This window comes from Megascapheus bottae, chromosome 19, assembly GCF_031878675.1.
Source record: "Megascapheus bottae isolate mThoBot1 chromosome 19, mThoBot2.hap1, whole genome shotgun sequence".
Lineage (NCBI taxonomy): Eukaryota > Metazoa > Chordata > Mammalia > Rodentia > Geomyidae > Megascapheus > Megascapheus bottae.
Genome location: NC_143527.1, coordinates 25,317,046 through 25,332,523, shown reverse-complemented (window position 1 = coordinate 25,332,523; position 15,478 = coordinate 25,317,046).

Below are 15,478 nucleotides of genomic sequence, written 5' to 3'. Positions count from 1 at the left end.
TTCATACAATGCCTCCAACATTTCTTATGTAGCTTGGGATCACTGGTGGAGCCAGATGGGAGTTGCAGGAAAGAAAGAAGTGAAATAATTAATAATAATAATAATAATAATAATAATTGATTTTCCCTAATATTTCCAGAGAACCAAAACTTGAACATGTAGGTCACATCACTTGTTTCAGGATCTTGTTATAATCCCACAAAAGCAAGTTAGGGTGGAAAAAAAAAAAAAGCCTTCCTGGGTCTATCTCCCCTATTGTTACTAGGGCAAGACAGTATCCTTGGAGATGAGCACCACGTGTGGTTTGGTGGCAATGGAGAGAATCCAATATAGTGGAATGGAGGCCACAGGAATTGAAAGTCCTTTACCCTTGGGGATTGGGGCAGAAGAAATTCTATACTCATTATTATGCCTGGAAGAGGAACAGGAGTGAAGATAATACCCCAAGTAAGTTATATTCATCTAAGTATTAACAATACTTAGTCAAAGCCAGTCTGAGACACTTATCTCCAATTAACCTCTAGAAAATGGGAAGTGGGGCTTGGCTCAAGGGTGGGGTGGTAGCCTTGAGCCTAAGAGCTCAGGGACAGTGCCCAGGCCAAGTTCAAACTACAAGACCCACAATTTAAAAAAAAGAAAGGGGTGACACAGGTACATTTTTAGGGTAACAACCATTATTTTTGATTTGGCAGATATATAACTCCCTGTGTTTGTCAAAGCCCATGAAAATGTACATCCCAAAGAAAGATTGTTTTAATTTTACTTTACTGTTGGGATGATGTACAGAGGTGGTTATAGTTACATTCATCAGGTAGGGATATATTACTTCTTGAACATTGTTTCCTCTTCCCATGTTTTTCTCCCAATTTCCTTCCCCCAAAAGAAATTTTATCATAAGCCAAACTTTACTGTAAAAGAAGCAGTAAGTATCCAGAGGTTATTGCAAAATGTATGCATCTCATTGTATCACAAGTGGGTTACTTAATCTTACTAAAGGTAGAGCAAAATGACAGAGCTGACCGAAAGGACAAGACAAGCATTCTTATTGTATTCTATAAGGCTTAGGAATTGTAGATAAACAGAGTTAACTAGTGTATACTTTGTTTCTTAAAGGATCACAATGAGAAGTCATGAAACTCTTACATATTTACCATGCTTGAATATAGGAGTAAATAAATACTGTGCTGTGGAGTAACATGTTTTGTTAATTTTTTTTCTATACAAAGAACTTCCAAATTAAATGAGAAAAATGAGGTCTGTGATTCTACAGCCTAAATATCAGTACAAACTATATTTTATCTTGAGATATATTCAGATAAACTGAGCAAAAAATATACTCTATATAACTTTAGAGAAAGGCAATGTAAGAAAGTAATTATACTATGACAATGTAATCTCATGGAATACATACAATTGTATCTATATTCATATTTTATGAGCATTTCTGTAGACAAATATATTTCATAAATCTGTGCTTAGTAAATCTCATAGGAATTCTGATTTTCACCTGTAAAACAATTTTGAAATTCGATTGCATTTCAGAGCATGGCAGAATAGGATTTTTAAAATAAATACTGCAAATAGAAATGGCATTTTCAGAATCCATTTGCAATAAGGACTTAAAAGTCTAGGCATACAGCCAGGTGCCACTGGCTCACTCCTGTAATGCAAGCTGAGCTGAGGAGGCTGAGCTCTGAGGATGGCCAGTTCAAAGCCAACTAGGATAGGACAGTCAGTAAGACTCTTATGTCCAGTAAACTACTCAAGAAAGCTGGAAGTGATGCTATGCCTCAAGTGTCAAAGGGCTTGCCTTGAGCAAAAGAAGCTCAGAAACAGTGCCAGAGTTCAAATTCCATGACTAGCAAAAACAAAAAACAACAACAAAACCTTATACCTAAGTGATTTTTTGAAGAAATGCAGTTTTAGATTTGTAACTTATATAATATTTGATGTTACCTATACATATTTTTGATAAATATTTGCATTTGATATGAAGTATGTTAATTAAATTTTTAGCAGGGGAACCTCAATAATCCAATTGTTAGTTTATAGGACCACAAAAAATGAAACATATCAATATGAAGCCCAAGATATAGAAACAAGAGTTTCTTTATTTCAAATATTTTTATTGTAGTTAATAGAGGGGTTACAGTTATATTCACCAGATAGAAGGTGCAGTACTTCATGCACATTAATACCCCGTCTCAGGTTTTTGTCCCTATTTCCCTTTCCCTACCTCCTCCCCTCATATTGTTCTCCCCCCTTCCCTTTCCTGTTTTAAATAAACAAATAAATGTATATATAATATACCAGATAACAAGGTGAGATACTGTAACAATATGAGAATAAGAGGTTCTTATTATGTTCTGCATGAGAGATTTGTTTTTCATTTCCCGTTTTCTCTGTCTTGTGTCTAGTAGTTAAGATTATTCCATCTGTGGAAGGGAAAGGGAGTCACAGAAATAGCAAGGTAAAGGAAGAAGTAATTTAACACTGATACTCCCTTGACACTGTGTTGAATATGAACCTTAAAATTGGGGGGGGGAGGAGTAAGCAGGAGAAAATGAGGGATGGGATAACAATGTTTATAAACAAATATACTCATTACTTATATAACTATAACCCCCTCTCATCATCTTTTCAATATAGATATATGGACAAATATATAAATGCATATTATTTAAGTGTGTTACCTACCACGTATAGAAATGAGTTAAAGAAATAAAAATACACTAAAAGAATTTAAAAATAAGAATTTTATGTCACTGTGCCACCCTAGCCATTTTGAAAGACAATAATATGCCTTTTGTTTTGCGTATTTACAGCTATGCTATAATTAATAAACAAATTAGACATAAACAAAGATGGAATTTGGCAATACATGAGTCAGGGTTCGTTTGAACTTGTGAGGTTTTTATTTAGTTTTCCTTTTTTCTGAGATCAGGACTCAAATTTGGTACCTGCTGCTGATATTCCTTGACTAAAACTCTACCAAACTGAGCTATTTCTTCAACCTCTGGATACAATTTTAATGTTCTAAAATGATTCTCAAAATCTACAAAAGAGATTTGTGATTGAATATTCATAGCTAAAACACCAGTGGTTATTTATAATATGTACCCATTAAGATACAGGACCAAAGGGAAATATAGCTCATCATCAAATACAAATTACAAAATAAATGTTACTTATATAAATTTTCTATTGCATTCATAACCATACTATTACCTATAACACCCAAACATCAATTAACACATGTGTCAATTGGCAGGAAAATAAGATACATGAAATACATTCACATAATCAAATTCTATTCAGCAACAGGAAGAAAGTATATACTCATCCATGAAACAAAAATGTAAATCCCAAAATATGTTGTGCAAAAGAAGTTAGGACTGAAGAAGTACATACTGTATATTTTTTGTGATGTCTTGGTTAGTTTGCTGTATGAAAGAGGAAACTTGTAGGGTTCTGATGTTGTTTTGTTTACTGTTAAAGGAGAAGGCACTGTCTCTGAGATTTCTTGGCTTCACCTAGTTTGTACCTTGTGTGACTAAACTTATGAATCTCTATTTTAGCAAGATTCTCTAGGCCACTCTGATCTTGGTTGTTAGTTAATAATATCTTGAGAAACAAATATCATTCACCAGGAAAATGAACCAGCTTGTTAGACTGTTCACACAACTGAATCCACAGCCACTTATATTTGACTAAGGCTGGAGAACCAATTGATGATTGATATTAGTATGGTATATCAAAACAATGTGAGGTTAAGAGGAAAGGCAGCAACATATTTTTATATATATTTTTATTGTAATTAATAAAAGGGTTACATGATATTTGCCAGATAGAAGGTGCATTAATTCACATACATTGATACCCTTTCACATGTCTTGGTACCCATTACCCTCCCCCCACCCACCCACGACCCACTCCCCATATTGGTTTTCCCCCCCTTCCCTATCAAGTTTCAGATAACCAAATACAAATAAATTCAATATATCAGGTAACAAAGTGAGATATTGTAACAATATGAGATACCCAAGGGACAGCAAAAGAGATGAGGGATAACATAGTACATTAAGGACAACAATCATTCCTTATATGGCTTTTGTTTCAATATCCTGGAGGTCCTTTCAATTAGCTTCATACTGTATGGCCTTATGTATCAAGGTTTTAGGCAGCAACATATTATGTTGCTACTTTTTTACATGTAGCTAGTACTTAATACATGGTGTTGTTTGTTACTCCATTTGTTAATAAGAAAGTTTGGAGATGTCGTTCTTTCTGACAGCAGCATAAAATTCCATTGTGTATAAATAAGGAAACAGAAAGACTTAGAAAAAAATCATATTAAGTGAAGTAAGCCAGACTCAAAGGAACTTAGGCTCAATGGTTTCCCTCATTTGTCATAATCAGTAGAAACCTTGGACTCTTCTAGCAGAGATTTGCAATAGAGCAAAACCTAGATACATAAGGCCATACAGTATGACGCTAAATGAAAGGACCTCTAGGATATAGAAACAAAAGCCACATAATGAGTGATTGTTGTCCTTAATGAACTATGTTATCTCTCATCTCTTTTGCTTTCCCTTGATTATCTCATATTGTTGCAGTATTTCACTTTGTTATCTGATATATTGGATATACGCGTATTTGGTTATTTGAAATTGGATAGGAAAGGGGGAAAACAAGATGAGGGTAGGGTTGGGGGGGAGTGAAATGGGGACCAAGACATGAGAAAGGGTATCAATGTATGTGAAGTAATGTATGGCACCTTCCATCTGGCGAATGTAAGGTAACCCTTCTATTAACTAGAATAAAAATTATACGGAAAAAATAATAAAGTTTGGAACTGTAAAATTGCTTAACTTGAGATTTCATTTGATGAAATGACAAAAGAGTAAGTGTTCATATAAGAAAGAATGAGCTCACTGTTGAGTAGGACAAGAAAAAATATTGGTGGAAAGATGTGTTTTCAAAACCTGATTATGTTGTGAGTTTCATAAAGAGAATGGAGGTGAGCTGCTTCAAGTACCCTACCGAAGAACATTACAGCAGTAGCAGAACATTCAACATTCTACCACACTGTTTTGGAGCTAGCTCTTAGGCTTGATCATACTTTTGATTATCCCAAGGCTACATATTTCTCAAGTACTGAGTATAGGAAGATTTGGCATCTCAAACCTATCTTCTGCAATAGCAGTTCACACAAATTCTCTGAAGAGAAAGTGACTTTGCCAGGATAATTTTGAAAAACATTTTATTTAGCTACAATTCTGCTGTCATTTTCTACATATTTGGTATTTCTCTCCCTTTTTGATTAATAGAGACATTCTCATAAATAAAAGATTTTGGTCTCTTGAAACTGTCTTGCTTTCTTATTTCCCTGTGAAGTCATAATCCCACATTTGTGACATCACAGTCTTTCCACTGCAATCAACAGTGATGTTTCAAGCTGGGGATTAAATGCTTCAGGAGAGGAAAACTTTACAAGAGCAGAGGGATTCTCAAGGAATAAAGATCCAATTAGCATGTAAATGCCCTTTTAAATTAAAAAGAGAGAGAGAGAGAGAAAAAAAAAAGAAAGATAAGCAAAGAATGCTTAGTAGATAGTCCCAGTGACTGGGGTGGTTTCTTTGAAATAAAGAATCTGTACTTAAACTTCACTAACCTTTCCTACTCACATTAACATGTGGTTCCTTTCAATAAATGCACATTTAAAATGAAGTAAGCAAACTGGATAGCATGGCTCATATCTGTAATCCTAGCTACTCAGGAAGCTGAGATCTGGAAGTTGGTGGTTTGATCTTACTCAGGAAAACTCTCAAGCCTCCATTTCTTTTATGATATAAAAATATAAGACTCTTGGGCTGGAAGTTTGGTTTAGTGGTAGAGTGCTTGCCTAGCATGCACAAAGACCCGGATTTGATTCCTCAGTACCACATACACAGAAAACGCCAGAAGTGGTGCTGTGGCTCAAGTGGTAGAGTTCTAGCCTTGAGAAAGCTGAAGGCCAGTGGTCAAGCCCTGAATTCAGGCCCCAGGATTGACAAAAAAAATAAGATTTGTATAATTAATCTATGTACACTATGATTTCCAGGTCTAATGCAATATAAAGAGAAGAGACTCAAAGACTGTGGCTACCTGTGCTTGAATCTTGTCTGTTAAACTCTATGGAGAAACAATATTACCTTCTGTTCCTGCTTATATGCACCCTTAATTTTTCAGGCTTCCCATAAGTGATAATTTATGCTGCAATGATGAGTTAAATATTTTAACTAGTGCTATGCACAAAAGATGGCATTATATAGTGCAAGCAGTTGTTGTTTTGAAGATGATATGTGTTTCCACCCAGCATGATGTGTATGCTACAGCAACACTGGTATATTCCTGAAAGTACTTATGGTATTAAGCAAGAAGAAATATGGCTAAATGGGTTCAAAATCATCCATACAAACTAAACTGCCTAGTTCAAATTGGACTCCAGAACATTGCAGATGAGAAAAGTACAGCTCAGATAAAAAAGTATTCATTGGTTATGTATTCAGAAACATAAAATTCTGATATCCTGAGTTCTAGTTGAGGAAACATTTTTTAAACTGTCTCATATGAGTGGGTGCTTCCCCTGTAACAAGATATGTAAGTATAGCCGCTAATTTAGCTTCTAATGTTTAGAGCATGTGTAGGTGTGAGATAAGATTCTTATGTCACTTGTCTCTCTTCATATGAGAAACAATTCCATGTCTTCTATCTTTATTTTTTTAATAATCAGAAATATTGATTGCCAAGTCTTTCAGTTATAGAAAAAAATTACAAGAAATTTTACTATGAAGCAAAACAATAGAATCATCATTGCTCTATAAATAAATATATATATATACATATATATTATATTGCATTTTAAATTTGGTTCTAAGACATTTAGCAATCTGTAAGTTGTTAGAGTCAATAAACAGGATCCATAAATATTACTTAGCTGAGTTACCTGTCTCACTTACTTTTAAGTCCCATAAGAAATCATACTTGGGGATTTTATTAGAACCCTTTTAGAAGATCATTTTTATTGCCTTGAAACATTTTTGTTTATGTGTCTATAAAATTCAATTCTGTAAAATTTCTAATATTTTTGGTTGTTTTTGTTTGTTTGTTTGTTTATTTTTGCCAGGATCTTGAATTCAGGGCCTGGGTACTGCCCTGGAATTTTCTCATGGCTCGAGCTCTACCACTTGAGTCATAACACTCCTTCCAGCTTTTTCTCTGTTTGTGTTACAGAGGAATTCAACCCAGGACTCCACACATGGTAGGCTAGCACTCTACTAGTATTCACATTCTCAACTCCATTGATTACCTTTTGTGGCTCAAGACACAATATGAGTTGCTGGAAACTCACAAGTGTAAGTGTATGTGAGTCAGGTTCCTTTGTCACATCTGTGTTTGTAATACTCACTGAATGTGTAGGATGATGATTCAAATGTCAGTGTTTAGGAAATTAACTACTATGGACTATACAGTTGAGGCAAAGATACTCACATTTGGTAGAAACAGAGGAAGGCTGCAGAGATGAGGCTTTTCTTTGCTATGAAGTGGTTAGACAACATGAAGGAAATAGAAGAGCTGGAGTATCCGTAGTTGGGGAGAGGAGGAGGAGACTAGATTTATAAAAAGGGAAGATGTTTATGATGTGCAAATGATAATGATGATAATAATGTGTAAAGCACACATGTCAGTAATTAGGACAGCTGGGTGGCTCATTATGGATATTCTACCAACCAAATGGGTGACCCAGTAATGTGACACAAAACAAATTAAACAAAGATCTCTAAAATTTGAGTTTTAACTAATTCTGTGACTTTATGTTATACTGAAATCAAATACTTTAATCTCCACTGTAATTGAGGTTCTGGAGAAATTGAATGGTTTCCTAATTATATCATATATATTGCAGGACAACTGGCTCTAGAACCAAAATCTCTGAAACATAGTTCTGATATGGAAAATACAAAAGAGACCGTTAGAGGACATTATTTACCATAAGGGCAACATAACTAAACATTTAAATAGATATAATAAAATTTAATTACGTTTAGTAAATAGTGTCTTATTAGAAAACTATCTCTATGTATTTTTTTTTATTTTTATTTTTTTACCAGTCCTGGGCTTGAGCTCAGGGCCTGAGCACTGGCCTTGGACTTTCTCAAGGCTAGAGCTCTACCACTTGAGCCTCAGCACCACTTCCGGCTTTTTTCTATGTATGTGGTGCCGAGGAATCGAACCCGGGTCTTCATGCAAGCACTTTAACCACTAGGCCAAACTCCCGGCCCCCTCTATGTATTTTTAAAAAGTTGCTTTTTTCAGAATGTCTATTTGCTCCTTCCAAGATTTTAAAGAATTAAATTATGTTTTGTATTTCAGCATTTCTTTCTTTGAGACTGGATTTTGGAGCAGCTAGACCATTAGGATGAGTTGGATTTGTTATTATTTGTCTTAAATAGTATTCTTTTATCTTGTCCTGCCTCCTAGGTTCTATATGAAAGAGAAATCATTCTTGTCAAGGATAATGTGGCTTGGCCCATGCTTGAAAAGAGAGAGAGAGGGAGAGAGAGAGAGAGAGCGGGGAGGGAAAGAAAAGAGAGGAAGGTACTGATTCTACAGTTGTTCACAGTAAGGTTCACCCATCAGAGTTGAAAATAACCTATATTTTATTTCCTTTATTTTTAGAAAACTGGTGTGGACACAGGGGTGGCCCGGTGGCCAGCTGTGACCTGAAATGCCTGAAGCCATTGCAATCAGTGCTCCACTGTCTGAGGCTCCCAAAATGAAACACTTTGAACACTCATTCAAAGGTGTGAAAGCATGAAATTGGCACAATGGCCAGCCAGTGCTGCACTGCACTTCCTTTTTTTTTTTTTTTTTTTTTTTGTTGTTGTTGTTGCCTTGCCTTCTGCTTCTCCTGATCACCCTTTTGGCTCTTTGTTCTGACAGTTCTTCAAATGTCTACTTAAAGAGCTGTGGCAGCCTGGGAGGGAGAACTAGAATGTGTTCCATAGGAAGTCTATTTTAAAGGGAAGAAAGCTGAAGAAAACAATTGCATTCAAAAAGCTTGAAAAAATTGACTTTAGCTAGGCAAAATGATCCCAAGACAGCCAAAGAACGTTTGCAATTTCATGAATGGGTAGATTTATTTATTTATTTTGGTGTACATTAAATAATCTCTCAGCCTTCAGCTAACTCTAGCATATCAGAGATGCCATTCTCATCTCATCCGCTGTCTTTGCGCTTTCAGGGTGAACCAAATGGAACATTGTGCTTTAGGGCTGTGGGTTGATCTTAACCGGATTCTGGATTACACAATAGAGTCTAGCACACATCTTATCAAGTAGACTGGCTACATTCACATTTTATTTTTTTTTTGGACCTGAAATTTTATGGAATAAAATAAAGATATAATAAGTGTGTAGTTCAATCAACATTTTTTCTGGGTAAAGTGTATAAAATGAGATTATATACTACTGATACAACCCAGATTGTCACAGGAAGTTCTATCCTGTTCTTTGATTTTGTCGATTTTTTCAACAGTTCCCTGTGTATTAGTTCTAACAAAGCCTTTATTCAAGAAAATTTTGAACACATTTTTTTCTATAAAACTCCCTTTATGACTAGCATCTTCTGTCTCTGCTTTTTCATGGTAATGTACCACATTGTGCATTTTTTAATGAAATTCTTTTTTGGGGGGGTGATATTTATTCTAAAAATATAGTTGAAGACATCAAGTATTCATCTTGTTAAATATACTTAGCAGATACTTAGTGACTATAATACTACATTTTCAAATACAGTTTTTTGTTACTTTCATTAGTTTTAGAAAGGAGTTGCAGTTTAACAAAGCAGTTCATAATAATAACTCTTGATCAGTGTTACCTCTTTCAACATTCTTAGCCAACCCTCCCACCGACTCTTTCCTTCAGTATTAATTTTGTAGGCTATACTTTGAATTCTTATTATTTCCCATCCCTTTTTAAAATTTTCTTGTAGCATCCAGAATTCTCTAGCTTTCTTCATCTGGGATAAACAGTCACAGAAGGACAGTGGAGGCCAAAAGTATAGATTTTTATTTTTTCAATTTTAGAATGGATTTCCAAATCTCAGAGCGGAAAAGAAAATATCTTCAATCTTAAAACTCAATTGGTAACATAAAGAGTAGGCGGTTGTAGCAAGAATATCTTGAAGAAAGAGTTGTAATTCTGTTCTGGGAGTGATAAAATGATGAGTGCTGGGAGAGCATTGAACAGCAGAGAGCCAACAAGAATCAGATGCTAGTGACTGTCTCCAAGAAGAGGTAACATTTCTATAGCCTAAGCTTGGCACAACCCTGTTATTCAGGAGGCTGAGATTTTAGGATTAAGGTTCAAAGCCAGCCCAGCCACAAAATGCCCTGAGACTCTTATCTTTTTTTTTTTTTGCCATTTGTATTTTTTTATTGTAATTAGTAAAAGGGTTACATGATATTTGCCAGATAGAAGGTGCATTAATTCACATACATTGATACCCTTTCACATGTCTTGGTACCCATTTCCCTCCCCCCCCCACACCCCCCACCTGTCTTGGTTTTCCCCCCTTCCCTATCAAATTTCAAATATCCAAATACAAATAAATTCAATTTATCAGATAACAAAGTGAGATACTATATCAATATGAGATAACCAAGGGACAGCAAAGGAGATGAGAGACAACATAGTACATTAAGGACAACAATCATTCATTATATGGCTTTTGTTTCACTATCCTGGAGGTCCTTTCAATTAGCTTCACATTATATGTCCTTATGTATCAAGATTTTGCTCTATTGCAAATCTCTGCTAGTAGAGCCCAAGGTTTCTACTGATTATGACAAATGAGGGAAACCATTGAGCCTAAGTTCCTTTGAGTCTGGCTTACTTCAGTTAATATGATTTTTTCTAAGACTTTCCATTTCCTAACAAATGGGGCGATGTCATTCTTTCTGACAGCAGCATAGAATTCCATTGTGTACAAATACCACAACTTGTTGATCCACTCATCAACTGAGGGACATCTAGGTTGGTTCCATATCTTTGCTATGGTGAATAGTGCTGCAATGAACATTGTTGTGCTAGTGGGTTTAGTATGTCCTTGTTTCTGGGTGGTTGGGTAAATGCCAAGTAGTGGAATTGGTGGGTCATAGGGGAGTTCTATGTTTAGCCTTTTGAGGCACTGCCACACTGCTTTCCATAGTGGTTGAATGAGTTTGCACTCCCACCAACAGTGTAGTAGACATCGATGCAAAACTTCTCAACAAAATACTGGCCAACCGTCTACAACAACTCATCAAAAAAATTATACACTATGATCAAATTGGATTCATCACAGGAAGGCAAAGCTGGTTAAACATATGCAAATCAATTAATATAATTCAACACATCAACAGGAGCAAGGACAAAAATCACATGATTGTCTCAATAGACGCGGAAAAGGCATTTGACAAGATCCAACACCCCTTTATGTTAAAAGCTCTGGAGAAACTAGGAATCCATGGAACATTCCTCAATGTAATAAAGGCTGTGTATGAGAAACCTACTGCTAGCATTACACTTAATGGTGAAAAGCTAAAGCCATTCCCTCTAAAATCAGGAACGAGACAAGGATGCCCACTCTCTCCACTCCTCTTTAACATAGTACCAGAATTCCTAGCCAGTGCAATAAGGCAAGAAGCAAGCATAAAGAGACTCTTATCTTAAATTAACCTCTGGAAAACGGGAAGTGGGGCTTGGCTCCAGGGTAGGGTGGTAACCTTGAGCTGTAAAGCTCAGGGACAGCGACCAGGACCAGAGTTCAAGCCCCCTGCCCCCCTCCCCCCACAAAAAAATAATAGTAAGTTGCAAGTATAACTCTAAATAAGTGGAACATAAATGCATATTACTTCCAATACAAAAAGGATGCTTTTATGGCCAGAAGTCATGAAGAATCTCTTGTGATCTCTCCTTTCCTAGTCTTGCATATCCCTTAAAAAATGATAGCTGTTTATGCACTTGTTTCTTGTGCATGAAGTCAATTCAAAGAAAAGGCTACTCTTTTCATATTTGCCATGATAATTTACTATAACAGGCTTTGCTTAATTACAGATAACTTTAATAAAATTGAACTTGTATTCAATACAATGACCTCTTAATGAGACTAGATATGAAACTGTTCAGTTTTCCTAGATATCAGCTTCTTTTCTGTGAATGTGAGTGCATGTTTCTATGTAATCATGTCTATGTCTTTGTTTATGTCATGGGACTAAGACAAAAACACAATTTCTATCTAACAGCAAACTATTTGTGGCTGTTTGTGGTGCTTTAGGATTTAGGAAATTTTTATTAATTTAGCTTTAAAAAGATAATAATAGTAATAATAGTAAGTGCTCATGCGTAGCATAAGAATTGACTTTGAGTTTTTCATTTCTTTGTTCAGAATGTTTCATTATTATACATGGTTATCTTTGTTTCATGTGTCACATACTGGTAGATAATATCCAGTAGTTGAAAAACTATTTGATTCTCATGTCCTCAAAGTAACTTCCTAGTAGAACACACTTGTTTCCTTATTGGCCAGACATAATGTATTGGCACAAAGAAAAAAAAAAGGTAAATTTATAGCTAATGAAGGCCATAAAAAATTTGATGAAATTATAGAAACTTTTCCAACTCATTGGAAAGACAGAGGAACTTCCCAATAGTAGGCTTTTTTTTGTCTTTCAGAAATTGTGCAGATAATGTATAATAACAATAATAATAATAGGAAAGATATACTTCTAGGAGCTGAGAGATGTTGTGTTTACTCCATTTAAGACACTGTGCTAAATAGCTAAATATACTATTCTTGTTAATAAACACATCAACACTGTAACAAGATAAAATGACTGCCGGATATATAAGTGACTATACATGTTGTTCCAATTTAGCCAGATAGTGAATGACAAAGAGTAAGATAGAGATTTAAAGCAACTGATGTTCACAGGGAAGATTTTGAAAGAACATAAGCAGGAGTAGTCCAGGAACTTGGATAGAGATGTATTTCCTGGACTCAGTCAGCTGGGTGCCAGGGCCATCATGGTTACTTCCTTTAACAAGCAAATAGGCTTATCTATATATAGTACTTGCTGATTATAAACTTTGTTATAATTGGTATATAAAAACAGCTTTCAAATCTTTCTCTCAGCCCTTCCATTAATGATCTGTGTAGGGTCACTCTAAGTCAGGATTTCGATGTCAATTAAACTGAGTTAGAGGAGACTGGCTAGAAACTGACCGTAGTGGATGACTCAATCAATCTAAGGCCTGAACTTGTAAAATTTAACCATGACTAATTTCTTCTCCTTAAAGACCAATATTATAATGAATGAAGAGTGTTGCTGTATCTACAGACATGTTTCTCTACCCCCTGCTGGTCCCTAGAGGTAGTTTCCATTGAATTAGCCATCAGTGTAGCTTCAGACTAGAGCTTAGATTTCATTTTACCACAGGCATTCATTATATGTAGATGCCACCATTTTAATGGCCAAATTCATATGGCTTCATAAAGCCTTCAAGAGAGTTTCAAGCTGATAGTTCTTGTACTTCTCTATCTAGCTAAAAGAGTTGGTCTCTTCTGTTCTCATCTTTCCATAGCCTTATCCATCTCCACCACATAATCACCAGTTCAGGACAAACTCTCGGTCATCATTGCTTTAATGATTACTTCTGTCTGTGAGTTCTTCAGTAATTCCAATGTTTGTGAAAAGGTAGAAGGCATATCTGACTCAATGTTGACATACTCTTGTTCAACTCTTTAACATTTGGAAAACAGTGCTTAGCTAAACTAAAAGACTAGAATGCCTATCTCAATTATCATCCACCTTCAGACCCTGAATAAATAGCTAGCCTAGAGTAGCTGGTGTATAAAACTATTTGCCAGCTCTTCACCCAGCTGGCACTGAAAGTGAAGAAGGGAACTTCTGCCTTCCTCAGCACTGAAAGCTGAGGAAAAGGCTTTGAAGGCCAAGAAGGCAGTGCTGAAAGGTCACAAAAAGAAGATACACACTTCACCCACCTTCCCACAGCACAGGATGCCGTGGATTCTGAGACAGCCCAAATATCCCTATAAGAGTTCTCTAAGGAGAAACAAGCTTGACCACTATGCGATCACCAAGTTCTCTCTGACCACTGAACTGGCCATGAAGAAGAAGAAGACAATACACAGGTATTAACTGTGGAAGTCAAGGCCAGCTAGCATCAAATCAAACAGGCTGTAAAGAAGCTCTATGACATTGGTGTGGCTAAGGTCAATATCCTGATCAGACCTGATGGAGAGAAGGCATATGTTCCACTGACTCCTGATTAGAATGCTTTAGATGTTGTCAGCAAAATTGGAATCATCTAGACTGCATCCAGCTGACTAATTATAAATATACATTTTTCCTATTTATAAATATTTATCAATGTTTGTTGATCTATATTTTACTTAAGGTAACTGCGTCTAGAAAGGTCTGGGAATATAATCTGAGAGAACATAATATACTCTTTTCAGTGGTCCGATTTCTTACCTTTTTGTTCTTATTTTTATTAACTATAGCCCATTGACACACATTGCTTCTATTTAGAATCATAACAAACAAATGTGAACTCTAGGCCTGGGCATTGTCCCTGAGATCTTTAGCTCAAGGCTACCTCCCTGCCCTCTGAGCCACAGTGCCACTTCCGGTTTTCTGGTGGTTAATTGAAGAGTCTCATAGATTTTTAGTGCCTGGGATGGCTTTGAACCATGATCCTCAGATCTCAGTCTCCTGAGTAGCTAGGATTTCAGGCATGAAATCAAAACAAACATTCTTAAAATATTGCCACCAAAAATATTCTTAAAATACGAACATCCTTTCCAAAGTAATCATTCCATTTCATATGACTAGTGCAGTAGAAAATGCAAGAGAAAAATATATTTATCAACTATACAATGCGCTGATGAGGTTAAAAAAATCAATATATTCACGTCTCCATCTACTTTTTTTCTGTGGTTCTGTGGCCTCAAGCAGCTTACTGGAAATTAGGTTTTGCTTTAATATGCTAATGTTGAATAATAGAATTGGACTCTAAATAATTAAGTTTGAGAAGTAAAAAAAAACTAAAGCAATCTGTTAATGCAATATGAACATTCCCTGATTATATTTGTAGAATGAGTTTACCTGTTTTAAATGGTGAATTAAAATTGAAAGGTAAATTGAAATTTAGAAGAAAAAGTGATAATCAACTCTACTCTCCTTTTTTTCCCCTCATTTTGCTGTTTCAAATGTCAGAGCTGTCACTCATTTAAACCACTCAGATGAGGGCACATTTTGATTATAAGGCCGGAAAAAGGCACCTCTTAATTATTAGACTGAATTTGACCATCATTAGCTCTTCTCAGTCCTCCTCCACACACCAAATCAGTCATCCCATGGCAGTTATTG